Source organism: Rhagoletis pomonella, unplaced genomic scaffold, assembly GCF_013731165.1.
Source record: "Rhagoletis pomonella isolate Grant_MI unplaced genomic scaffold, Rhpom_1.0 Rhpom_scaffold_00007, whole genome shotgun sequence".
Taxonomy (NCBI): Eukaryota; Metazoa; Arthropoda; class Insecta; order Diptera; family Tephritidae; genus Rhagoletis; species Rhagoletis pomonella.
In genome coordinates this window covers 17,225,143-17,251,494 of record NW_023458561.1, presented here as the reverse complement: position 1 = coordinate 17,251,494, position 26,352 = coordinate 17,225,143, and the positions used below count along the sequence as shown (strand labels likewise).

At 33.0% G+C, this 26,352-nt stretch overlaps 1 protein-coding gene across 1 annotated transcript in view; it reads left to right on the top strand.

Annotated features, from left to right (window-relative positions):
* The first annotated feature begins 1,661 nt into the window (after positions 1–1,661).
* The window catches only part of LOC118742386 (long-chain fatty acid transport protein 4), a 44,716-nt gene continuing 20,025 nt past the window's right edge, over positions 1,662–26,352 (top strand). Inside the window, exon 1 of the mRNA XM_036474421.1 lies at positions 1,662–2,236. The gene's annotated coding sequence lies outside the window, so the exon portion shown is untranslated. The remainder of the gene's footprint in view (positions 2,237–26,352) is intronic.

Here is a 26,352-nt window from a genome sequence, read left to right as displayed (position 1 = left end):
ATTCAAAGCTGCCCTACTTACTACAAGTTAACATTTGTACATTAATATAACACAGTGTTATGTAAAAAGAAAATCGCTTTGAGCGATCGTGTTAAAGCAGCGGCGATTTAAAGACTATTCAATTCCAATCTACTGTCTCAGAAATTTGAAAGTTTCCAAATATGATCACTTCCGGTATGTGTCTACGATAAAAGCTTTTGCCAACTAAACACGGTCATACTCGTAGAACATTAAACAAATCTACATAAACATTAGTTTTTAATCAATATGACATTCTAACAAGTGGTTTGGGGGATTGCTCCACCATGAAACAGAGGCGATTTTCCTATGCACCAAAATAGGTACATACAAATGTGTACATTTTTACATTCATGTGTGCATATGTACGTATCTATGTACGTGATTATATGAATGTGAGCACATATTGAAGGCAAATGCGTCGAAAACAGTGTTGCCAGAACTTTTTGGGCCGACCGGCTAGATTGGCAAAAAAAAGCGGCTAAAAACGGCTAAAATGTTTTAGTGAAATTTCACATAGACTCTGGCAAAAAACGGCTAAAATGTTTTAGTGAAAATTCACATGCTTTATTTAAATAAATCGCAAGAAACGAAAGACTAGTTAACACCATTAATTTATATCGAGTGTATATTCCTCATCATCAAATGAATCACTATTGTATATATCACCTGAATTCATTAATTTTAAGAGATCGTCATCTACAGTAAAATTATGGCAGCATTTTTCTTCACGTTTTAAACCGTATCTTATATATAAAATAGCGTTTAACGTTTTAACGCACATTGGATTTCTTTGCTTAGTTTTTATTATATTCATTGAACTAAATATTCGGTCTACTTCTGCATTACTTATAGGCAAAACAAGAAAACTAAAAACTAGGTTGCAAAGGTCAGCAAAAGGGTTTTCTCCTAGGGCATTTCGAAATTGATAAACTTCGGCCCAAAATTTTACAGTTGAGTCTAAATTACTCCAGGTATGTAACGTTAACCGTTGCCATTGCATCTCTATGGATGTTATTTCGTCGGAATTATATTTGTGGTTTTGTTGCTGTAGTTGAACAAATACTTTTGGTTTAATTACTCTTAATGCATTTCCAACCGAAAAAAGTCAATTTTTTTTAGTGTGGCATTATTTGTAGGGAGGCGTTGGCGTAATTCCTTTATTAAAGTGATAATAAAATAGCGACCATTTTCTCGAATTATTTTCTCGGCTTCGTGGTCAAAAGCGTTTGTGCTTACTTTTGTTTTTAAATACTCTTCAAAACTGTGATAAAACTGAGGAAATGGAGCAAGGTATGGTTCCAACGGGGAGCATATAGGATCAAATGTGTCCGCGCTAATAACCACTAGGGAGCATAGATGCGAAAGTAAAACATTGAGTTCATTAAAAATCTTCATTGGGTCTGCATTATTGCTTTCGAACAACTTGTTTACTTTTTGCACCTGAAAATTAGGCAAATAGTAAAATCGGCTAAAAACGGCTAACTTTTTTTTACAAACCGGCTAACAAATCGGCTGCCGGCTAGATCGAATTTTCTCCGGCTAGTTGCTATCAAAACCGGCTAAATCTAGCCGGAAAACGGCTAAAATGGCAACGCTGGTCGAAAAGCAAATTTGTAAGCAATCAGCTGTTGTCAGTTCGTTCGCGCGAGTCGTTCTCAACGGCTGCGGGTTAGTGGTGTTGCAAAATCGATGCATTAGTGAAAATAACAAACCAAAAAAAAAAAACACTAAATGTACATACATAGATAAGAGTATACAAATTTTTGTAGTAAAGGCAAACTAGATTAAGATGACAAGCTAGTAAGCAAACCATATAAAAATTTTTTGGAAGAAATAGATAGCAAAATCAGTGTAAAGTAAAAAGAGCTCATTTACTTACTAGAGTGGAAATACTCGGCGGGTCATTTGTGACTATTTGATGGTGAAACGAGAATAGTGGCTGCGTCATTCAACGCGTTCGGCTCCAATAAAGCACCGCTCACGCTGAAGTGGGAGAGTAGTGTTTTCTGTGTTTGTTGGGATTTGTGTATATATTTATGCATGTGTTCAAGAAAGTTCTTAAAGTAAATAGAAACAAATAAATACAGTGGGTAATAGTGATTGTCAAAATCAGCTGTGCAGTCCTGATAACAAGTGACACGGTAAACCGGGCGAAAGGGAAGTGTGAAACGAAGTGGTACAGATAAAACAGCTGATCTAATCCATATATGAAGAGGTAAGTAAAGATACACATAGTACGTACTTACGTACGTACATACGTATCCATACATACATACGTATACATACATACGTACGTATACATACATGCATACATATATGGGTATGTATATATGCATGTAGGCATTTCTGGTCCTCTGAAATAACGACAAAACTCAAAATTTAATGTTTCTGAGTTATACAGCGGATTATATGGATATGCTTTTCTGTAGAAAATCAGAATGTCGCACACCGTCTTCAACAGAGTCACAACGAAAAATAATACGTTTGTCAGAAAATGCGAAAAACTATTTCTTAACACATGATAATCATATGGGCAAGGGCGACTTTACCTTAGGTTTTTTTTTAACAAATTAAATCAAAAATTTGCTCAGCTTTTTCTGACAGGTAAATAAAAGCTCTGCATGCATTTTTAGCGCATAATCTCAAAAATGCCAAATTTTAAGTTGTGACTCTTTCGAAGACGGTGTGCGATGTGCTTACTTGTTATTACTGCAACAGAGGGAAGAATTGTGACATTTGTTAGAAAATCGGAGTAGGCAACTCTTAAACAACTTTGGCGTTGGCGTCGCTTCGCCATCTGGACATATGTGCGTACATACATTTATATTAAGATTTTTATACAACCAAAGATAGCCAAAGCCGACACAAAAGCAAATAAAAACGGTGACCAACTCTCAACTTTTCGCGTGTGTCCATCCTTTTTTTCCTTTCTAATCGAATTCCGTTACGATATGATACCATATAAATACTTTCGACATTACATTTATACTCGATAGTTTTAAACGATAACTTTTTAGAAACAATTACCTGAATCCCCGTATGCTATAAGTAGTAGATCTGCAAATACATCGTTGTCAGTATGGAGTACATGGTTGCCGATCGATCGATTTTTTCGATATCGGGTATCGATATTTTCTTAATTACTTATTTAAAGGAAAACACCCTCAGCGACTGAAATTTTGGTAAACTACAAATAAAATACTAGCCAATTATCTTCTATACTAATTATATAAAGAGAAGTCCCTTTTTTTGTAACAGGTAATCTCGCGAACGGCTGGTCCGATTTTCATGAAATTTTTTATATAAATAGCTTTCAGCAACCACCATGTTTTAGTTTTTTCTGGTAGGTGGACCAGGGACCGATATATTCGAAAAAATCTTATTATGGTTAGGGTGGCCAGATATTATAGTGACATAATCAGTACAGTTGGGATCAAAAATCAGTACAAAGTGATAAAAATCAGCTCATTTTTAAGCGTATTTTTTATTATTAACAATATAACAACCAAATAACAGCGCATTAATTTAACAAAAAATAACTAATAGACTTTTAAATACATATAGTATTATCAATATAAAAATTCATTACTTTAAAACAAATCAAAGGTATTACGTATGTATGTACAGCTGTGCTCAGGAAAATAGTAGTAAAATGTATTAACAGGTTTTGAATTTTTTTTTTTTATTTCCTTACTTAATTTAAAATTTTTATAAAAATATAGTTAATTCTATAACAAAAGACATGTGAGTTGAAGTCTCAAACTTTCCAGAAAATTTATAAAAATTGAGAAAAAAAAAATTTGTAGCCCATTCAGTTTCAGTAGAAGCCGAGCTCGAGCCAGAATCTGTTTGCATATTTTAAGCTACAAATTTAAAACTCATTTAGTTGGTGTGCTTATTAAATACAGCATTCACATTAAAATGTTGACTAAAAGGTATATTACCGAATTATCGGTAAACGAATTTTCGAGTACGAATGAAATTTAATAGTGTTAAATGTGTATGTGCAAGTAAAATTACAGGTGGTAGAAGATCAAAAATCAAAGTAAAGCTATATATATCATATTCATGAGTCGGTAGTTTGCACCTTTTCCAAATTTTTATACCTTTCATGAGCATGACATGCAGCGTTGCCGTTTTGGTCCAATTGGACCAAAATTGGTAGCTTCATTCTCCGTTGGTAGCTGGGTTGGTTTGATGAAGTTTTTGGTAGGTAAAATTGTTTTGAAAATACAACCAAATTGATCATTAAAATTTGTTTGTTTAATTTAAGTTTACACGTTCAAAACACTGCTTTCTCTTTGCTTACACGTATAAGATTTCTTTATTTTTTTCTATATTTTATTAAGCAGACAATTTTCTGAAAATAAAAACTCACTTCCCAAAGCTACGACCGATTAGCTGTTGAAATTAATGAGAAATTACCTATTGTCTTGAAAGAAAAATTGGTGATATGCAATTTGCAAAATGTGAGTGTATTGGTAAAAAAGGATGAGTGTATGCAAATTGAATCAAATTTGGAATTTTTTTATTAAAATGCATAAAATGTCTGCTTTATTTTATTTTTTTCGCACACAAAAAAAAATTTTTGATATGAATTGAATCAATCTCAAAGATATTTTCATATTTTACAAACGTTTTTTATACAGTAACTTAATTATTTTATTTAAAGGCCCGAATTTCTTTTGTTTAATCTTGAAGATTGGTGTGAATAATTAACCAATAATGTAAAAAATATTATGTGTAGTTTTAATTTTTACTGCTAATTTGTGTAGCTAAAAACCCCGCAAACTCGAGAAATCTCGTTTTAATGATGAACGAATTTTGGTAGTTTGGTAACTGATTTGGTAGGCGTTTTGGTACCTAAAAATATTTTCAAGTGGCAACACTGATGACATGGTATTATAACTTTGGTCCGATGTTTGTAAGTACCAGAATGAAAAGAGATAGACCCATTAAAATGTATACTTATATGGTCAGAACGTCGAGCTGAGTCGATTTAGCCATGTCCGTCTGTCCGTCTGTTTGTATGCAATCTAGTCTCTCAGTTTTCGAGATATCCGTATAAAATTTGGTAGGTGGGTGTATTTTTATAATGTATTAATCATTTGTCGGAACCGGAAGAATCGGACCACTATAACATATAGCTCCCATACAACTGATTGTTCAGATATGAGATTTTTCGTTATGACTTCTCCATTTATGCAGCTAGGAACATGAAATTTTGCAATACTTGCACCCATTATCAACAGAATACTTACAGTGAAAATTACAAAGATCGGGTCACTATAACCTATAGCTCCCATACAACTGGGTGTTCAGATATAAAATTTTGGTTATAACTCCTCCATTTATATAGCTAGGAACATGAAATTCCGCACTGTTTTCAATAATTACCAACAGAAAACTTACAGTGAAAATTAAAAAGATGGGGTAACTATAACCTATAGCTCCCACACAACTGATTGTTCAGATATGAGATTTTTCCATTTATGTAGCTAGGACCATGAAATTTCGCGCTGTTTTCACTCATTATCAACAGAAGACTTACAGTGAAAATAACAAAGATCGGGTCACTATAACCTGCAGCCCCTATACAACTGATTGTTCAGATATGAGGCCTTTTATCATAACTCCTCCATTTATGCAGCTAGGAACATGAAATTTCGCACCATTTTCACTCATTATTAACTGAATACTTACAGTGAAAATGACAAGGATCGGGTGACTATAGCATATTTGTATCTTCCATACATCTGATTGTTCAGATTTATGTAGGAAACTAAACCCAATAAATTGTGTTACCGGTTCACATACCGATCACATAGCAGTGAAAATCACTTAGATTGGTGCTAATATAAGGTATATCTTCCATACCTCTGATTGTTCAGATACGATTTTTTATATAGGTATGTAACTCTTCTATCGATGTATGCAGATGTATTCAAAAGCAGTAATCTGTCAAAGTAAAATTTACAGATGTTCATGAAAGGTATGAAGCCTTCGGCATAGCCGAAGACAGCGCTGCTCTTGTTAGAACTTACATTGCACCGAAGCAGTAGTCGTCTTAAGTTTGAAATACTGACAGCCGATTTCTCAGTGGACGTTTAATTATAATCAAATCTCTTATTGTCATCTTCTCAGTGTACTTAATATATGATTAACTCACCACCACCTTTCATAAGATTTATTAATAGCGAAACCAGCTTTTCCTGTAAATCCTGTAAAACCTGCCAATCGTTATTGCAAATCGGGTTGGGTTGAATCCAAACAGTTTGTTATTTTGCGAAATCCTAGGAAACGAAACAACTGCAAGCTGACACCTTTTTAATAATGGTTTAAATTTAATTAATGCTTTCAATCTGCTCACACGTACATATGAGTTGTCAAACACAATTGTTTTGAACACGTAAACATCAAGTAAATGTCAATTACACAAATTTACGAAAGTATTTATTAAATGTAAAAATCAGTACAAACTCAAAAAATCTGTAGATTTTGCGTACTGATTTCGGGCTCTTAAAAATCAGTACAATAGAAAAAAATCAGCACATGTACTGATTAAATCAGCGCATCTGGCACCCTAATTATGGTCCGATTTGCTTAGATTTGGTATGTAGGTAGCTTTTTGCCTAGATTACCATATAGGATCCTTTTTTCCGCGATGTGGGCCAGGGACCGATCTATTCGAAAAATCAAAATTAATATTTTGTACGTAGGTAGCTTTTTGCCTGGATAAGCTTACAGGATCCTGTTTTCCAATTTTCATGCAATTTCGAATATAAATAGCATTGACCAACCACCATATCAAGGAGCGAATTCGTCACTAGGCAAGTTTCTTTTCATATTTCGTATTTCCGATCTTTTGCTACAATCAGAAACAACGGATACAGCCATAATATAATAATAATATATCACGATCCAGAAAATAAAGGTCGCGCCATTCGCGGACCGCTAACCCTCTCTTCGTCGATTTGACAGCATCCACTCAATTGCTGACGTCATAAAATACTTTTGTCTGCATTCACTGTTGCCAACTTGATGCTTTTCGCACCAAATTTAGTGGGCATTTAAAACGCGAAAATTTTTGAGTTTTGTGCTTGATGCGTTTTTGGTGCTTTTGTTTTTAGTTTGAAGACACCAAGTTAGAAAATCTTAAAAAATAGAAGCAAAATTTATAGCAATCGTAAGTGTGGTAAGCAATTTTACAAAAATTTTAACAAAATCATGGCACAGTGACAATCATAAGCGACAAAGAAATCAATCATGCCAGAAGAAATCGACCGTTGTGCAAGAAACGTTGATTTTTGAATCGGCATCCTTACAATAAAATTATGTATTTATACAAAGTCCATAAAATACACCAATAAAAATTTGGTGCTTTTTCAAAGTCAAAACTTGGCAACACTGCCTTTTGGTCGATGCTTCCTCTTTTTCTTGTCGAGTTCGTCTTGCTCTCTCATTCTGGTATTTATTGACGTCACGGCCAGTTGCTCTCAGCTCGATTGGCGCAATCTTGTATTCTATAATTCTTGATAATATATAACATATCTATACTAATATATATTCTGAAAGCTGTTTTTTTAATGTTCGCAAAGCTCGAGAACGGCTGAATCCATTTTTTGAAATTTGAGGCACCTGCCACACATGTCCCAAGGATGGTTTTGGGCTAAAAAAAAAAATCTATATGTATAGGTGGCGTGGCACCTCCAATACAAACCGAATTTTTCATACTGCATATCTCAAGAATTGTTCATGGTAGAGTTCTGGAACTTGGTATGGAGATATACGAAATCAATCGCATACTCTTGGAGAAAAAATGGAGCTATTGTAATAGGGGGCGCAGCATCTCCCATACAAACCGAATTTTTCATACTGCATATCTCTGGAAATGTCCATGGTAGAGTATTGGAACTTAGTATGGAGATATATGAAATCAATCGCATAATCATGAAGAAAAATGGGTGCTTCTGGAAAAAGGGGGCGTGACACCTCCCATACAAACAGAATTTTTATACGGCATATGTGTGAAAGTATTCATGGTACCATGCTGGAACTTGGTATGGAGATATGTATGTATATGAAATCAAGCCCATACTTATGGAGAAAATTGGAGCTATTTGAAAAGGGGGCATAAGGCCTACAAACGTACCGGCTTCTAGCTATCTTTGAATGTATTTAAAATTCTTCTGTAGGCGTGTTTGTGAGTGAAATCCTCCTAAATGGTTGTACGGTTTTCAACGAAATTTTTTGTGTGTGTTTGAGTGGGTCTCTGGATGATTTAGTTTCACAGTTTAATCCGCCAGTTGGCGCTGTAGTTGCGTCATTACTAAAAATCTTATTTATGATCCGATTTGGCTTATATTTTAAATATGTATTGGTAATGGTAGGAGCAATACTATTGCAAAAACGTGCTGCCAAGTGGAGCTGGAGTCGAGTTATTACCAAAAATAGCCAAGTGAGAAAATGTGCCGTGAAGGTCAGATTAAATCGACCTGTTGTTGCACCTGTGTTACGATTGGTCCAATGGATGTGATTATCCAATATTATTATGCGTTCAATCTTTTAAGGTATTTCGTCTGAAATAAGTATATGCATATTGCAATTCTGTAGAACAATGATTCACACCCATTTTGAAATTGCCACCAACTATACTGTAAAGCTTCTGCGACATTCACTATATAACCTGGTCATTGTTGCCGCCAGGAAGTGAAGAGGAAAAAATTCTTCAAATTTATTTCGTTTTTCGAATAACCGTAAGACTTTCAAGTAACCTGAAAACGGAATTTGCTTTGGAACCCATTGCTTCGCCTGAGTAAAAAATTGTCGTAAGCGCCATTTTGACGATTCTGAGTTCTAGATGCATTTATATATTTTTAAATAAGGTCTTTCGATTGGTGTTATTAGTTTTGGATATATTGACTACAATTTTTTCGATAATTTAGTAAAAATTTAGTTAATGATGCAGCCATATTAAACTAATCAATATCTTAAAAATGGTATTCTGCATTTTTGGATATCTCCTTTAGTTTCCGAGATATTGAATAAAGTGTCGTTAATTTGGTAGAAATTTTGATCACATTTTGTCGTATTTCATACAAAGTGGCTGCCAAATTGTGGACGGATGACGCTTACGGCGAAATTTTACTAAAGAAAATCCTTCATAAACTCAAAACTAATTAACAATAAACATTAAAAATTAAATAATTTAAGAATTTTGTGAACTAGTAACATTTTCAGAGACTTTGGAGAAAATCTATCATCGAGTTTTTGAGAAATTGCATTCCAAACTTCAATCGCGATTTCCCACAACCTGCCGAAATTAACATACGACAATCTTTTACCCAGGCGACGTAAATTTCGACAATATCGTTGTTTCTTTGGGTAATAATAAATATATTTTACTGTTCAATATTGGAGGGGGATGTGAAACAAAATTGATGATTTATTGTTAGTATAAAAGCTAGAAATACAATTATCAACATATTGAGCATTAGACCTCTTCCCTTTCAAAAACAAAAGGGGAAACGTTCGGTTATTTATGCAATGGTTTTGGGGTGGGAGCGGAGACAGAAATGGGCCCATTGAAAAATGGGGGTAAAATTATAATTTTGACAGAGAGAATGTAAACTCGGGTTACGCCAACCACAGGATTTTTGCGCAAAATACCTTTCCACGTTGTAGGCTTTCGGCAACGCTTAGAAAAAATAATCCTCATCAGTCCAACTCCGGCAACGCTGACCTCAGTATTTTTTACAAAAAGGCCTATATTTCAAACCGAGTTTATTCATAAATTTGTATCTGAAAATTTGAAATCTTTATTTTAAACTAACATTTAATTGTTTGACCACACGTGTGTGTTAAAATTTTTCGCTTTGGGTTAAGCGTTTGGACACAATAACCCAAAATTATTATACAAATAACCTAGCCGTACCCAACAAGAAACCTTTTGCTTTTTCTAATTTCGATTCTAAGAACAAAATGTTTGTAAATAAACAAAAAATTAATAACAAAATTTGGAGGATTTTATATATTGGATACGATAGCACCAGATGTCACAATCTACTTAATTGTCAGGTTGTTAATATGGCGACGAAAAAGTGACAATGGAACTACCTTCTTTTTTGTATCATGGGGGAAACAATGGTAGTAGAACAGTACGCAAAGAAGGCAATTAGTTGTGAAATTTCTGTTGTAAATTCCAGTTTATTTGAAGGAAATTTGGCATTTTAAACGAAATACTAAAAAATCTACGTGAATTATGTAGCGTGAAAACTACTATGAGTTTTATGTAAACATCGAATTTAAAAAAAATTATGTTTTTATCAGCTATATACAAATAAACATATTTCACCCATAAGCTACAATTTTTCAAGTAAATTCACAAAGAAGCAACACGGTGCCACGGCTAAAGGAGCTGTGCGAAAGAGACAACTGCCAGTCTGTCGAACCTTTAATTATTGAATCATGGGATTTGGCAATTTGGCGATTTTTCTCGGATATTTGCGCGTAAAAATTTAGGAAATCGCCATTTGCGATTTTTGGCGATTTTTCCCCTCAAATAAATTCTTTCCAATTATAAAAATATACAAAACTTAGTTTTCCACGATAATTTTACAGAAGAGGCTAATGAACTGCGTGATAAAATTGACTTAAGAAGCATATTAAAAGACTGTCAAAAATGTTTAATCACCCTTATCCAAGAAACGATTTTAAATCGATTACCTAGTCAATTAAATACTTTTAAAAAAGCTTTGATTTTGTCACCGGAAACGTGTGTGAATCACAAGAAGGCGAGTCTCAGGGACCTGCCAATTCACATTTTGACTTTGAAAGAAAGAAAAGCAGCATAAACTGTTTATTTTAATATTTTAACTTTCCCATGGAATAACTTTTTTCAGAACCATTTCATCCGACTCTGAAGAATTTTGAATAATTGCTTACGGAGTGAAAACCGCAACAGGCAATAAAATGTCTGGAAATATAAGTAAAGTAGCCTTCATATTGTTATCCTTGCCGAACTCACATGCTTTTGTTGAGCGCGTTTTTTCGGTAATGAATTCAACAAAAACTAAGATTCGAAATAGGATGAGGTTGGAAAGCCTTAATTCAATAATTCGAATAAAGTGTTATATGAAGACTAATAGTTTCTGCTACAAAACCTTCAAACAGTATGCTATCAAGATTGAATAGCTCAATATATGACAACAACAGAAATGTAAATGATTCAGACACTATAGGTACGGTGACCATCCGTTCTGTTTTTTGCAGGACCATACTGTTTTTCATAGGTCGGTCCTGCGTAGTTTTTCAAACCTGAAAAACCTGAAAATGTACTGCTTTTTTCCAAGTGTCCTGCATTAGTCCCGCATTTTATTCGTTCTGTTAAAATTATCGGACAATGGATGGATTTTTTCAAAAAAGTGTTTCTTGGTACTTTTCGTAGCTTTTCTTCAATATCTCATGAAAAAATCTCCCAATCAACGTAAGCGACTTACATCTCGAAGGGTATTGATGTGCCTCTTACCAAAATATATAACTTGTGGCGACTTCAATGAAAATTATTAGTGCTACAGGCGACCATTTGCATTTTGTCGTCAAAGTCGAAAAAAGTGAGATTTTCCATTATATTTGATTATTTTGTTCATTAGTTTAAAAATTCGATAAAGAATATATATCATTACAGTAAATTTTGAGCCAAAGATAATGAAAATCGGATTAGAAATGTAGATGCTATGAAGCGAAATCTGCACAAATTATATACTTTTGTAAAGGGCACATAAATACCTTTGTAACTCGTCGTTTACGTCGACTCATGACGTCGATTTTTGACAAATAACTGCGGAAAGTACAAAAAACAAAAAAAGGGTATTGTTTTCGTTTTGAACGACTCAAAATTTGCCTATAAAATAATCTTTTAAAGATTTTCACTTTTCGTGTAAGCTATTGTAATTATAATATGTTTTACTATACTTTTATAAATATTCATGTAAAAAAGATTAATATCGATGAAGAATACGTGGTTTGTTATTAACCGACTTCCAAAAAAGGAGGAGGTTATCAGTTCGTCGGAATATTTTTTTTTTTTTTTTTTTATGTATGTTACCGCATAACTTTGGACCACGTCAACCGATCTCGATAATTCTTTTTGCAACGGAAAGGTAGTGTTGTCTCAGAGGTGGTCCAATACTAATCTGGTTAAGATCCGATCATGAGATATATATATATATATATATTTTTTTATATGAGAGTTGAAGTCGGGTTTTTTTCCTAAAAATTTCTTGTTAAAGTTTAAAATGTATTAAGAATTTTGAATCATAAATACTCTTTTGATATTTTTATACTACGTAAATATATGTAGGCATATTTTTGAAAAATTGTCCTTCATTTTGAAGATCACCGTAACTATAGGTGATTTTGAAGTAATTGTGGAAATAGCTGATCTCGCCTTATTATAGGTTTCTATTTTATTTTTAGCGATAAGCACTTAAAAGCGGATTGTGCTATTAGTCAATTAATATGAGTTATAATAAATTCAATAATTGCGCAGTCATATTGCAATATGTGTTGAAACAAATATTTTTAAAAAGTATGCGTATTTTTAAAGAAAATTGTACATCACTATTACATAAGTGATTTGTGTTATTTATTATTACCTTCTGAAGGTATTATATTCGTTTTTGGTTTTAAAAACTATATTATAGCAAGATTTAATTTTTAAAATAAAAGATTTGTTAAACCGATTTCATGAATTTTATTTAAAAAAAAAAAATTGGCGATTTTTGGCGTTTTTTTCAGAAATTGCGCTTTTTTTAACAATCTGGACACCCTGGTATTAACTTTAGTTTTAGTCTCCTAGTTTTTCATTGTTTTACGTCCCAGAACAATATACTCGGGGCTGCCAACGTGACTAGAACCGTGCCATTTTTGACCCTATTTTACTTTACATGGCACTTAATTTTTCAATTTGGCACAAAGTGCCAAAATGGCACTTTAAAAAAATAGTAATATTTCAATACGTTTTTGGGAAATCCTTTGCGTGTACTTCTTTTTCCCAACCAAAATTTTCCAATTTCTATAGCGTATACAACTGTTTTATCCGAAAAGAAACCACATTTTCGCCTTCGACATACATATGCAATGGACATATGTAGCTCTAGATCTTTTAATCTTGCTGATTATGCATTGTTTCGTAGGCATGGTCAAAATCGCTAATATATGTTGGGTATTTTTCAAAAGAAAATATATTATTTCCATTTTGGTTGTTGTTGTTTCCGGCAGGGTGGGTGTACGATGTATTTTGGAACGAATTTGACAAGGGATGACGGAAATTCGATCCAAAATACAAAATGTATTATAGTAAGAGTTACTGTAGTCTTTTATCCGATCTGAAACAATACCCGCTCGATGTAATTCCAAAATTAGCCGAAATGCCAGTGAGTCACAGGTATGATTCAGCATTCCTTTTTTTCTGCTCGCTGCATTTTCTTTACCGAATTTGTTTCGACGCTGATAATTTTTTCTAATAATCTCAAGTCCATAAGTATTACAAAAATATAGTACACGTAGATGTGGTATTAATAGATTAAATAACAAAACAAGCAATTTTTAAACAAAAAACAAAACCGACTTCAATTCTCATATATTTATATATATATTTATAAAAGTCGTGAGTACTAGGTACTCAACGAAATTTGATGTGTAAACATATGCGTACGGTAAAGCATAAAGTACATACGTTTACGTTAAATATAATCTCAATCAAAGGTTGTTAACTGTCAATCTGGTTGTGCTTGTTATTCTCACAACTCGAGGAAAAGTGAAGTTTCTTCTCTGTGCCACCCTGGTAATTTTTTTCTGCTACACATATTAAGGTATTTAAATTTTAAATATTTTATTAAAAGTACCTTTACAAACCTCTTCTCCTTGCTAGCGTAAATTTTTGTTTACTTTTCATTTGACATTCCTCCTCTTATTCGCAAGTATAATCGATAAAACAAGGTTGGACACCAAAAAGTTATCGGTTTAAGCTGAGATTATTTTATAATTATAATTTTGTATGGCTAATCTCTTTTTCTAATTACAGATTAGGGAGTTAAGCTCGAAAATGAGGACAATATATTTATATGTAAACCTATTATTAGGCGATTCAGTTACATACATACACATTAAACATTAATTTCACTTAATTTTATTCATTTTGCTGATTTAATGTTTTTTTAATCATTTGGCTTATAGTTTGACCATTTCTATTTGTATATACATATTCCTAAATTTAGTTTTTCTTTTAGGAATTTACACTGTGGCTCTGCTTCATCTGTCGCTAGGTTTACGTTAGAGTCATGAATAAATATAACATACATGCTTTTTTCTCTGTACTTTTTGCTGTTACTCAGTTTTGGATTTCAGTATTTTTAAAGTTCTCGCCTTGCTTTTTTATCAATAGACTACTAAACCTAAACTAACCTAACCTAACCTTTACTGGTGTTGCCAGAAATTTATTTGTGCAAATTCGGCATGTTCATAAGAGTGCAAATGTTTAACTTAATTGTAATTGCTTACTAATATTTTTTATCTTACCTTGGTTTGTTTGTTTTCATCAGCCATTGCTTCCAAATAAATTTCTAATACGGAAAATGTCTCCTATAAGTGAAAAGAATGTGATTGGTGGTACACTCTTCATTTTCGATTCAGGAACTGTGAATTCCCCAATTGAAATACATTAAAAAGTGCATATATTGTATATGTAGTAAATTTAATTTGTTTTTTTATACTACTTTTTTACATGTGAAGCTCTTATTTTGCAAGTAACATTGCAAAGGAACAACGGTGCTAAGGGAACCGTGAGAGCCAGACAACTGTCAAGTTCTCAAACCTTCTGTTAGGTTCGTTCGCCGAAAAATACAGAGAGAATTATCGATCGCTTGAAATATCAGAGTTAGAAAAAATGCTCTCAAATTGCCTCTCAAGCAGAGAAACTTTCAAATTTTTGTACGAACACATTTCAAACATTATAAATTTTTATAGAATTTTTAAAACTATTTCGGATGGACGAGAAACAGGATGTACACTTACGGTCAAAAAAACGCCGTCGAAATTTGTTTCCCTGTTACCGCGCTTCTACTGTAACAACAGCTACGTAACGGAACTTGTTAGTCTTTGTAGTGCCCAATGATAAATCCTTGCTTCATGTGTGATATTTTGTGATGAAGAACATAGTAAGTGTCGTATCCGTTTTTGTGGAAGTAGCGATATTTAAAAAAGTAATGATTTCATCCGCTGGGGTGTAGCAGTAAGCAGTGCGCGCTTCCACTCCGCAGGGCCTGGGTTCAAGCCCTGGTCAAAGAAACCTCGCAAAAAAATTTAGAAAAGAGGTTTTCTTTAACAGCGGTCGCCCCTCGGCAGGCAATGGCAAACCTCCCAGTATTTTCTGCTATGAAAAACGGCTTCTCATAAAAGTACAATCGGCGCGCCTTTCGGACTCGGCGTAAAACTGTAGGTCCATCGCATTTCTGTGACAACATCAAGGCACAAGCCACAAATCGGAGGAGAATCTAGGCCAAATACTAACATATGAGTAAGCGCAAATAAATTATTTAATTAATGGTTTTATCCGAAAAGCATAAAATTTACATAATTGTATACATGCAAGTACGTTGCAATGAATCCTCAGTAAGGAAATTTTGGACGAAATATACGGAAACGGACGTACCACTGAGCGCGATGATAAGGATATCGCCAAGGTAGCTCTGCGCGATCGATTTAAGACTGCTCCAGAAATTGCCGTGGAAATGAGTATCTCAACGGTACGGAAAATGACTTGATGGCCTATAAGCCGTATAAAAAGCTGCTTCTCTCAACAAATATGTATTCTGCCCGACTATGCTGGTGTCGCGAAAAAAGAAATTGGCCACGAAACGACGGGGAACGAGCCATATTTTCTGAAAAGTGCAAAATTAATCTATTCAGCTCAGATTCGGGATGCATGGTTCGCCGCAAAAATACAGAAAGATTTAGTCACAACTGCGTTCAGACTGCATCATTAAAGACGGCCTTTTACCAAGTATTGAAGGGTCAAGCGAGCACGTAGCAAACATAAGTTTTAAGGATGATCCCGCATCTTGTCACCGCTCCAAAGTGGTAAGCGTGCTGCCGTAATTAGGCATATTAACATTTTTAATTTAATGAATTGGCAATAACACAAGATTTATCTCCTTATGTGTGAATGAATACAAGTCTCTTTTAGGGATTGAGTCCATGTCATGGCCGGGGAAGCCCCGAGCTCAATCCCATTGAGAACAAGCGGTCAATTTTAAAAGGAAAGGTTCATCAGAAAAATACGAGTAATCTCAAAAAGTTGAAAGAAACCATTGAGACTTCTTGGTATAATGTTACTTCGCCAGACTTTATTCGGAGGTCATACCCGGTATTAGTATTGTTTTATTTTTTAATGTTCTTACGAAATGAATAATAATGTTGATATCATAATAAAAAAGGAAAAACGAATCGTTTTTTAATGCAGTTTTCGTTTCGTTTTCTTTTTCATCCAAACAATTAAATATGCAGTAAGGAATCAAAGGTTATTTTGAGTTTGGTTTAAATATGCGTATATAACTCGTTGTTGTGGCTTTATCAGCCTTCAAATTATTATGAATTGTGCTTTGAGAATGAATACGTATTACCAACTTATAAGAGTTACAAGAAATGTACATGTATACATACTTCTTGTTATTCTAACTCTCTTTAACAAATTATGTTTAAATTTATTTGTCATAGTTACTGTTAGGATTGCTCTTGCGGCTACGGTTGCGATTGCATTCTGATAAAATCCTTTTTTCCAGAGAGAAGTTGCAAGTTCCCTTTCAAGAGAGCTTTCACTTTGCGCTCTCTATTTCCCTTTCATAATTCGTACAACTTTTTTGATCGACGAACGAAACATTTCTTGAATCATGGAGAATATCATTCCATTTCGTATCAATGAATACATATGTACCTATGTATGTAGACTAGGGTGGTCCAAAAAAGTAAAGTCGGAATTTAATGCTCTCATTCCCTAGGATTATTCTATATAAAAAAAACATACCCCAATTTTTTTATTTTGAAATCAAAAAATATTTAGAGGTCGCTCAAAGTTTTCCATGTATTTTAAATATATGGGAAAAACCACTTTTCGTTGAAATGGTATATAATTCTAGAACATCTATACTTTTCGATCAAAGTGGTTCTCTTCAGGGGACTTTTAATAGCAATACTCAATTGTTCATTTAACCCTTTTTTAATACTCAAGATTTTTATTAGTCCTCCTATTGCATTTTGCGGGGTTTTTGACGTATTTTGGTGGACCCATTAATATAGTTACTATGAAAAAATGGTTAAATAAACAATTGGATATTACTTGGGAATCTCCGATCGAAAAATATTGATTTTCAAGAATTCTAAACCATTTCTACGAAAAGTTTTTTTTTCTCATATAAAATACATGGAAAACATTGAGTGCTTTGAGTGACCTCAAAATATATTTTGGTTTCGAAATAAAAACGAGGTATGTATATTTTTTTCGGTATAGAACAATCCCGACTTTACTTTTTCGCATGCATTTTTGGACCAACCTAATGTAGACACTTGCATGCATATCAGTGGCGTAGCCAGGTGAAATGAAACTTTTTATTTTTGAATTAATAACACAATACTATTTTACCCTTCCGATTTATATTTTTTTTATTTCAGACTGATGACAAATTATCTTTTAATGAATATATAAAATTATCGGTTGGTGGATTATGTATTTGAATATTTGCGAAATACACATGGCCATTTTGCTCAGTTCCCCACAGTATTGGGAAATAAAATTGTTCTTTCAGTACGAAATCTATACAAAAACTGTACTTTTCGAAAGTAAATTGTATCGACTTTTTAATTTGCTCATATGCATGCATGTATACATAGATTCCCTTCAAGACCAATGATTTTATGGTATTCACGGGAAAGTTTATGTAGGTAAATTTACATATTTTACACCTTTAACATAAATGTCAAGGCAGATATTTTAAGATACACTTCTTAAAAAACAATTTTTTTTTTAAGTTATTATGAATGGATAAAAGAGACATCTTCTTTGAATTCAGTACTAAAACTTGACATTTCAAGTGCTTATCAAAACTTTATACATGTTAAGTAGATTTGCCATTTATCTTAAAATTATATAATTTTAATTATTTGTTTATACAAATACAGTTTAACAAAACCCGTATAAATCCAAAGTTTAATCTTTGCGCAACATTAAAAAAATCAACAAACTTTCGTAAAGCTTTTTAATTAGATTTCCTAGAAATACATATTTTGAGTATGCAGTCAATCATATAAAGCGCAAGTTTAAAATACATACATAGCTGACTTATCGTTGATTTTTAATATTTTTTTTTTTTTGATGAAGGCGTTGCTCATTTTCTTCATTAAAAAATCGTCGAACATACTTAGATAATAAGGACGAAAATTACCGACATCGTCAAATATATGTCATACATCAACTGTAAATCACAGCTACTTTAAATTTGCACTTTATTAAACTAAAATTGATTGAGCTAAAAAAATGCAAAATATTAAGAGATAAAATTGAAATAGAAAGTTCGAAATTTTTACGAAAGTTTGTCGATTTTTTTTTAATGTTGTTCAAAGATTAAACTTATTTTCATTTAGTGTTTGTTAAGGAATAAACTATATTTTTATAAACAAATAATCCAAATTAAAATAAAATAAAATAAATAGTCAAATCTAGTCAATATGTGAGTGTCGTAATGTTATGATATTTAGGAACATCTCTTTCTTAATTAACGATGACACTATTTCTATATGAAGCTGATTTCAACATTTTGTTTTAATAAAATTTAGTATCGAAAATATTCTTTCAAAACTTGCCTAGGAATGTGATATAATTTTTCGTTCAAAACCTTTTTTCAAAACTTATAAAGGCAAAAACGAGAAGGCGAAGACAAAAAGAGAATAAAAAAAATTTCCCGCAGTGAATTTTCAGATTTTTAAAACGGTATAGTAATTTAATTTTTTAAACTTGAATAAAGCATGAATACCCCATGGAATAAACGAGTAGATAAAAAATATATAAAGGTAAAACTGGCACATACATAAATATATGAAAGAATGCACTCAGACGACGCCTCTAGCCATTGTGTGTCACAAATTTAAGTTATCGATGGAATTTTTTTTTCAACTCCCCTCCCACGCCACTGATGCATATGTATGTATGTAAATTGACATGTAAAAATATAACATACAAATACAAATTTATATACCTCCGTATGTGCATATTGTCGTTTAAAGTATAAAACCGCGTACCAAACGAATGCAAAACCTCGTATGTGAGGTTTTTACAAGAGAGAGTAAAACCTGTCGTGTTTCAACACTCCTTTGTCCCTAATTATCTCTACCTTTTATATCTAAATATCGATATTTGGACATAAAAGGATAAGCCTTGGTGTCAGGAGCGGTCAGCAAATCTAATTTTTGGCGCAAATGTCAGTTACTCGGTTTTGCAGAACGATGATACGCTGTTTTGTTCTTTAAACGACGATGTGTTTGCCTTCACATGATAGCACGCAATAGTTCTCATATGTAGTAGGATGCAACAAATCATATGCATGTATGCATATTCAAAGGCCTATTTTGATAGACGTCAATGGGACTATTGTTATACATTTATGTATATGTACTAGCATATGTATGCATGTAGTGGTATTAGGGTGTCTGTAATTTACCAAGTTGGTTTTATTTTTCTAGACTTTCAACAGTGTTCTATTATGGAAAAAAGCACAAAACCAGATGTATCGGGAACTAAAAGAGATAGAGAAATAACTAGCGGTATTTTAAAGAGTTTGAGATGAAGAATTCTGGAAAAGTAATCACGTTGCTTAAAATAATTACTTGATTTACAATTACATCCAAAAATCCATCCATGGCTGCAATAACGGAAAAATGCATTTAAAATTTTCAAAGTTTATTACAAGCTCTTTTTAAGCCTGAAAAGCATTACAAACAAAAAAGTTAAAAATAAAATAAAATAAAAAGGAAGCATGCCGAATTCCCTTTATGTATTGTATGGGAATTGACCTTTTGTTGCATTAAATGAAATTTATTTTGAGCCAATATTGGGGTGTTCGATTTCATTAGGCAAAAGTCAATGGATGAAGTCTTCTGTTGCAAATTACTTGCCGAATTAATCGTTTAACTCCCTTCAAAATCAATATAAAGACAGAATTATAATATCGTCGCTACCATGTCAAACTATCAAATGTGCAAAAATGCTTTTTTCATTTTCAATACTTTGCGCATGCGTTTAAAATGATACGTAAGTTGGAAAATCGTCGAATTTCTAGTCTTCTTTGAATCATAGATACTAGCTTTAACAAAGTGTTGAATCCTCGTCCTAATAACAAAAACATTTTTTACATTTGTCGCGAAAGAAAAAAACCTTTCAACTGCAGTTAACGATGTTAAAGGTATGTTGTATTTTTTAATTAATTTTCTTTTTGTCTCAGGATATCTATTGAGGAGTTGCAAATCATAGCTTTCTTCAGCACTAAGCATTCGACTTCAATAATTGGAGCATTGGAGCATCTTTGTTTAATTTCTGTTCATAAAGTATCGGAGTCAGAGTCATAGTCAAACATGAAATACTATATTTTGTGTGGTACTTTTTATCTTGCCACTGTTACATTTGTTGGGAAATACAGCTCTTAAAAGCTTTTAGAATTTTCTTGGGTACGATAATGCCGACTTAGCAGCATTTCCGCTTCTGGAGTGCTGAAGTCAAAAATTTGTTAAACCTTTTTTTTGACACTCTCTCTGCATGCATTGATCAAAGGGTTGCAAAAGTAAAAGCGGTTTTTCGGTTCTATTTTTTAAGTGTTTTTCTTAAAGCCAGAAGGCACGGAAGAACTATCTGATATTATGCGTTGGTTTCACTCTGTTTTATGTCAACGGCTTCTGCCAATGGCGCAGTACAGGTCAAATACTTTTGTATGTAAATAATCGAATTCATCGAAAGTTTTTTCTTTAATGTTCTAAATTTCCTGGGGCGCATAAAACGGGATATTCTCTCTATTTAGTCTCCCGAGGTCGGCTGAACGTGTGTTGTAACATAATAATAGATTGGTGCTTACACATATGTTAGTGTTTGGCCGAGCTTCTCCTCCGATTTGTGGCGTGCGACTTGATGTTGTCACACAAAGCGGAGCGACCTACAGTTTTACGCCGACTCCGAACGGCGATTGTATTTTTATGAGAAGCTGTTTTTTATGGCAGAAATACACTGAGAGGTTTGCCATTGCTTGCCGAGGGAGGACCGCTGTTAAGAAAAACCCTTTTCTCTATATTTTTTGCGATGTTGCTTTGACCAGGGTTTGAACCCAGTTGCTACGGAGTGGAAGCGCGCACTGCTTACCACTACACCACAAAATATGCTCTGCATAATTTCAGCAGTCCTTGGTTGTCCTGCAGCCTTCCACCAAACATTACACTTCTTCATAATCGCTGCTCGTTTAGAAACTTAATATTCGGAGGATCCTCTGCATTTGGTGATTTGTCTTATTCAACATCTGATTCAGAAGTGACTTCAGGTGCAAGAAAGTCTGGCATATCTTCATCAGCAAAACATATATTGGTTAATTTCACGCCGATGATTTTGAAAGCTTTTACGAAATTGCTCCCAATGTCCGTCACTGATGCAAAGATTTTATTCTCATCGAGGTCAAAATGTGCGTTAATTTTTTCAATGATTTCGGACAGTCGATGATAGCTATGGACGCCTTTGGGTCTTAGGAAGGGCCGCATCAAATGTATGTACATATATTGTTGTGCACAGAAAGTCAATTTCTTTTAGTTCCGAATTCATCTTCTTCACTTGCATTTCGTAGTTTTCTTCAATACGATGACCCATGGTACACCGACCCATTGAATTTAAGCCCATTTCAGAAATGGGATCATAGTGTATAAAATATTTAAAAATATTTCCATCGAATTTTTCTTGGGTAACTTTATATTCACATGATCTCTTTTTTATACTAGTTTTGGGTTTGACTTTACTCGCGGAATCTTTTTTCCCGTCATTCCTAATTTTTTCACGTATCCTTTGTACTCATCAATGCATTTGTTTCCATGTTTTCGTTTCAAGTGGCCCACAATGTTCGATGTGCATTTATGATATCCTTTAACCTTTATCCTGGGACATTTCATACACAACGCAGTGATTTTATTACCCATACATTCTTCAGGTAATGTCTTGAAAGTCCATTAAATAAGTGAAGGCGAGTTTACGAAGATGACGAGTCATCGGCGGTGTCAGTTGGTTGCACGCGTGGAAACGGTTCTAATGATGCATCAATCTTCGAAACATCTCCATCAAAGAGGTTTTTTTAAAGCTTAGTAAGATAACTGTAGATAGGTTGACCAAACTAAAACTCAAAGAAGTAGGCAAATATTTGTGTAAAATTAAATTAAACAAAAAAATTATCTGATAAAGCTTACTTTTTTATTAATGTACAATACATAATTGCATATAAAAAGTCAGAAATTTCACGTAAAACCTTTATATTATGCATTCTTCCTTTAATGACGACTACCCATAATGGAATGATACTTTCATACCCTGCAGGGAGTGACGTTAGCTTATAACTATGTAACTTTAAACTGTTTGCCCGAACACTAGTGCTAACTATTAACTGTATATTTTGTTCGGAAAGAGCTAACTACTTTTGAGGGGCGATGGCCGCAAAAAAAATCAGTCCTGGATTCCTCTGCATTACATGTCAACTTGCTTATAGGGACTATTAACTAACTAACTAACAACTATAACAATAACTATTTAATAATTACGGCCTGACCAACTATTGCTTAGCTATTTACCGCTAGATAACTTTTGTTAAAAGTAAACCGATTATTATACAGCTATTTTTATTTATTTAATAGTTAGTTTAAATTAGAAGATTAAGAGTTAGTTATATATAACCCGAATATAATAAGTAAATTTTGCCTGTGTTAAAGTTATTTAAAGAATGCGTTGGAGTTAAAGTGAAAATAATGATTTTATTCAATTCAGGTTACTTTAATCATTACAGTTTTTAATTAACTTAATTATAGCCTTATATTTACGTACAAAAAGTAAATTAAGAATTGATTTTGTTAACGAAAAATTAAACATAAAATTAAAGTTTTCACTAGATGTGCTTAACATCCAGCGCTAAAACTTCATTTTTTAAGATACAATAACTATTAAAAAGCTTTTGGCACATTTGAACTGATTGAAGCTACCTTTATATTGTGGTCATTTATGAAAAAAAAAACATTTTTTCCGTTATTTTGCATAGAAATTCTTTCGGTTTATAACACTTTAGAATGTTTAGCACACCACGTGAAAACCCTAGATATGTTTGAATACTTAGTTTTAAATACAACGAACAAGTTATGAACTTGCATATTTAATTAACCGAAAACAGGAACATATTAAGTGTTTATATTATGGTCAGCTGATTAAGTTTAGTGACATTTTGACCAGTTTTGGTTATTTTTATTTTGTTAATTTAATGTTAATTTTTTTTTTTAAATGCTAGCACATTACATAAACTGCACCACAAAATTTTAAGAATTCAACAAACTTCAACGATTACACCGACAAATTTTTAACTTTTTATTATTTTTTTTTTATTTAGGTATGCAGTTTTATACATATATAGCCCATTAAATTCAAGTAGGTTAAAGTGCAAATTTTAAAGCGATAGAAATTCGCGTTAATTTTCAAGGATTTTTTTTTTTGCTAACGGTCGAGCATAATTTATATGGGAAAAATGGCCATCACCGTCAGCCAAAAAATTATTAAAAATCAACGCGATTTTCTAGCGTTTTAAGTAGATTTTACTTAAAACTCGGTATGTACATACATGCATATCTAATTAAGCTTAAAATTGTACTTCCTCACTTTTGCACTTCACTTCATTGACTGACTTCAACTTCGCTGCAAATTGAACGAAGCAAAACATGATTTTTATGCGAGACAAATTTCCACAGAAAGTAGCGGTAGATCAAGCATTTTTGGGTATTGATTCTATTTTTCAGCTGACTACGATGCAGCATTCTACTTTATATTCCCCGAAATGAAACAAAGAAGCGAAATAAATAAAATATTTTAGGACATTCCACTTTGCATTACCGGTAATGCCTACAAGAAGCGAAAAAATTTGAAGGCATTATAACGCTATGCCTTCTAGAACACGTTACCACTAAAAGCGATTACCGATTTTTTGCTGGGAAGTTGCAGGTATAGAAAACGTTTGTGTTTAAGTTATTTAGTAAGAATACAAAATAATTATTAATTAATATTTGTGGCACATTACCAAGGAACAGTATAATAATAATAATAATAATAGATTGGCGCTTACACATATGTTAGTGTTTGACCGAGCTTCTCCTCCGACTTGTGGTGTGCACCTTGATGTTTTCACACAAAGCGGAGGGACCTACAGTTTTACGCCGACTCCGAACGGCGATTGTATTTTTATGAGAAGCTGTTTTTCATGGCAGAAATACACTCGGAGGTTTGCCATTGCCTGCCGAGGGACGACCGCTGTTAAGAAAAAACCTTTTTCTATATTTTTGCGATGTTGCTTTGACCAGGGCTTGAACCCAGGTGCTGATGAGTGAAAGCGCGCACTTCTTACCACTACACCACAGCGGCCGACATATGAGTATATAGGTCGCCCAATATGTATAGTTTTAATTACTTTCTTTTAATAAATAATATAGTTCATTCTATAACAAAAACCTTGTTAATCCACGTTTAAAACTTTGTACAAAAATTAAAAGCAAATCAACAAAGTTTCATCAAAGCACGTCGATAATAAGAAGGAGCAACTCGTGCCTTCTCTTTTGCGCTAGTACGTTTTCATTACAATTCCACACTTTCTTCTGAATAAAAAGTTGTTTATTTTGATAATACTTTGATTTTCTATTAATTTTTGTACAAAGTTTTAAACTTGGATTTACATGGTTTTTGTCATAGAATGAAAAAAATGAAAGAAAAAGTGAGAAATGAAATTAAAAATCCGACATTTATCCATAAAGTCACCCCTGTAAGTATATAGCGCACTACATCATTTACAAACTATTTATGAAAAAAAAAATATTGTTTTTTGGTACATTGCTGAGGGACAATATTAGTTTTAATTGCATATATGACTTCATATAAGTATATTCTTCACAAAATATTTATGAAAAAAAATTGCTTTTTGGTCACACTGCCAAGGAACAACAACTTTTCTAAATGCTTTCCAGATAAGCGAATTCTAACTACCTTCTCTACTACACGACCGTACTTTTCACGAAAGCTCTAATAACGGACGTCATTTGTTGAGTTGCCGTTGCAATGATAAAAGTAGTAGAAATTACTCTTTCGATACCAAGTACTTTTTTTCGATATTTACTCGATACCGAACAAAAAGGTATCGAGTAAAAAAATACTTGGTATCAAAAGAAAAGTATCGAGTATTTACTTGTATTTGTTTATATCATACTCAGCAGTACAAATTCCTAAAGCTGCTAAAGAATCTACGAGTGCTGTGAAAAAGATTTTCCGATTCCTTAATTTTTTCCCCAGGATTGTGACGTTTCGTCCCGTTTCTGCCTTAACCACAATTTTTGGGAAAACTAATATTACTTACTTACGACTTATAACAGCTGTTTAAGCCCGACACTATTTGAAAATAGAACAAAGACTTAATGAGGGTTCTCACTACTGTCCACTAGAACCAGAAATATTAAGTAAAAAATGCGTTTATTGTATTCTAGGGGAAGAAATTAAGCATTTTTTCTTACACTCCCTAAAATATCTCTATTGCAGATACGAGGTTAAGGCAGAAACGGAACGGTTTGGTCCTTTTTCAAACCCTACAATCTTTAAAGGCATATTTTGTTTGAGGCAACAAAAGCTATGTGGACTTCTTATACTAAAATAAAACTCAAAATCGCCCATTGCCCAGAAAAGCGGGTATAACTTTTTTTTCTATTCGAAACAGTAAGAGTGGCACCTTTCTGAAATCTTTATTAATTGAGAAATTTTTTATGTAATGTAAAGTTATAGCTCACTACATTTTTTTCACCAGAGATAGTAAAAGTTGAGGAAGAAAATATCAAAAAGTTAAAAATTCCAAAATAGTCATTATTTTATGATGGTTCCTTAATATATTTTATTTACATTGCATTTGAGTATGGAGAAGAAACTACCTGGAAGTATTTTACATAAGAAATTTACTAAGTATAGCCTGGTTTGTA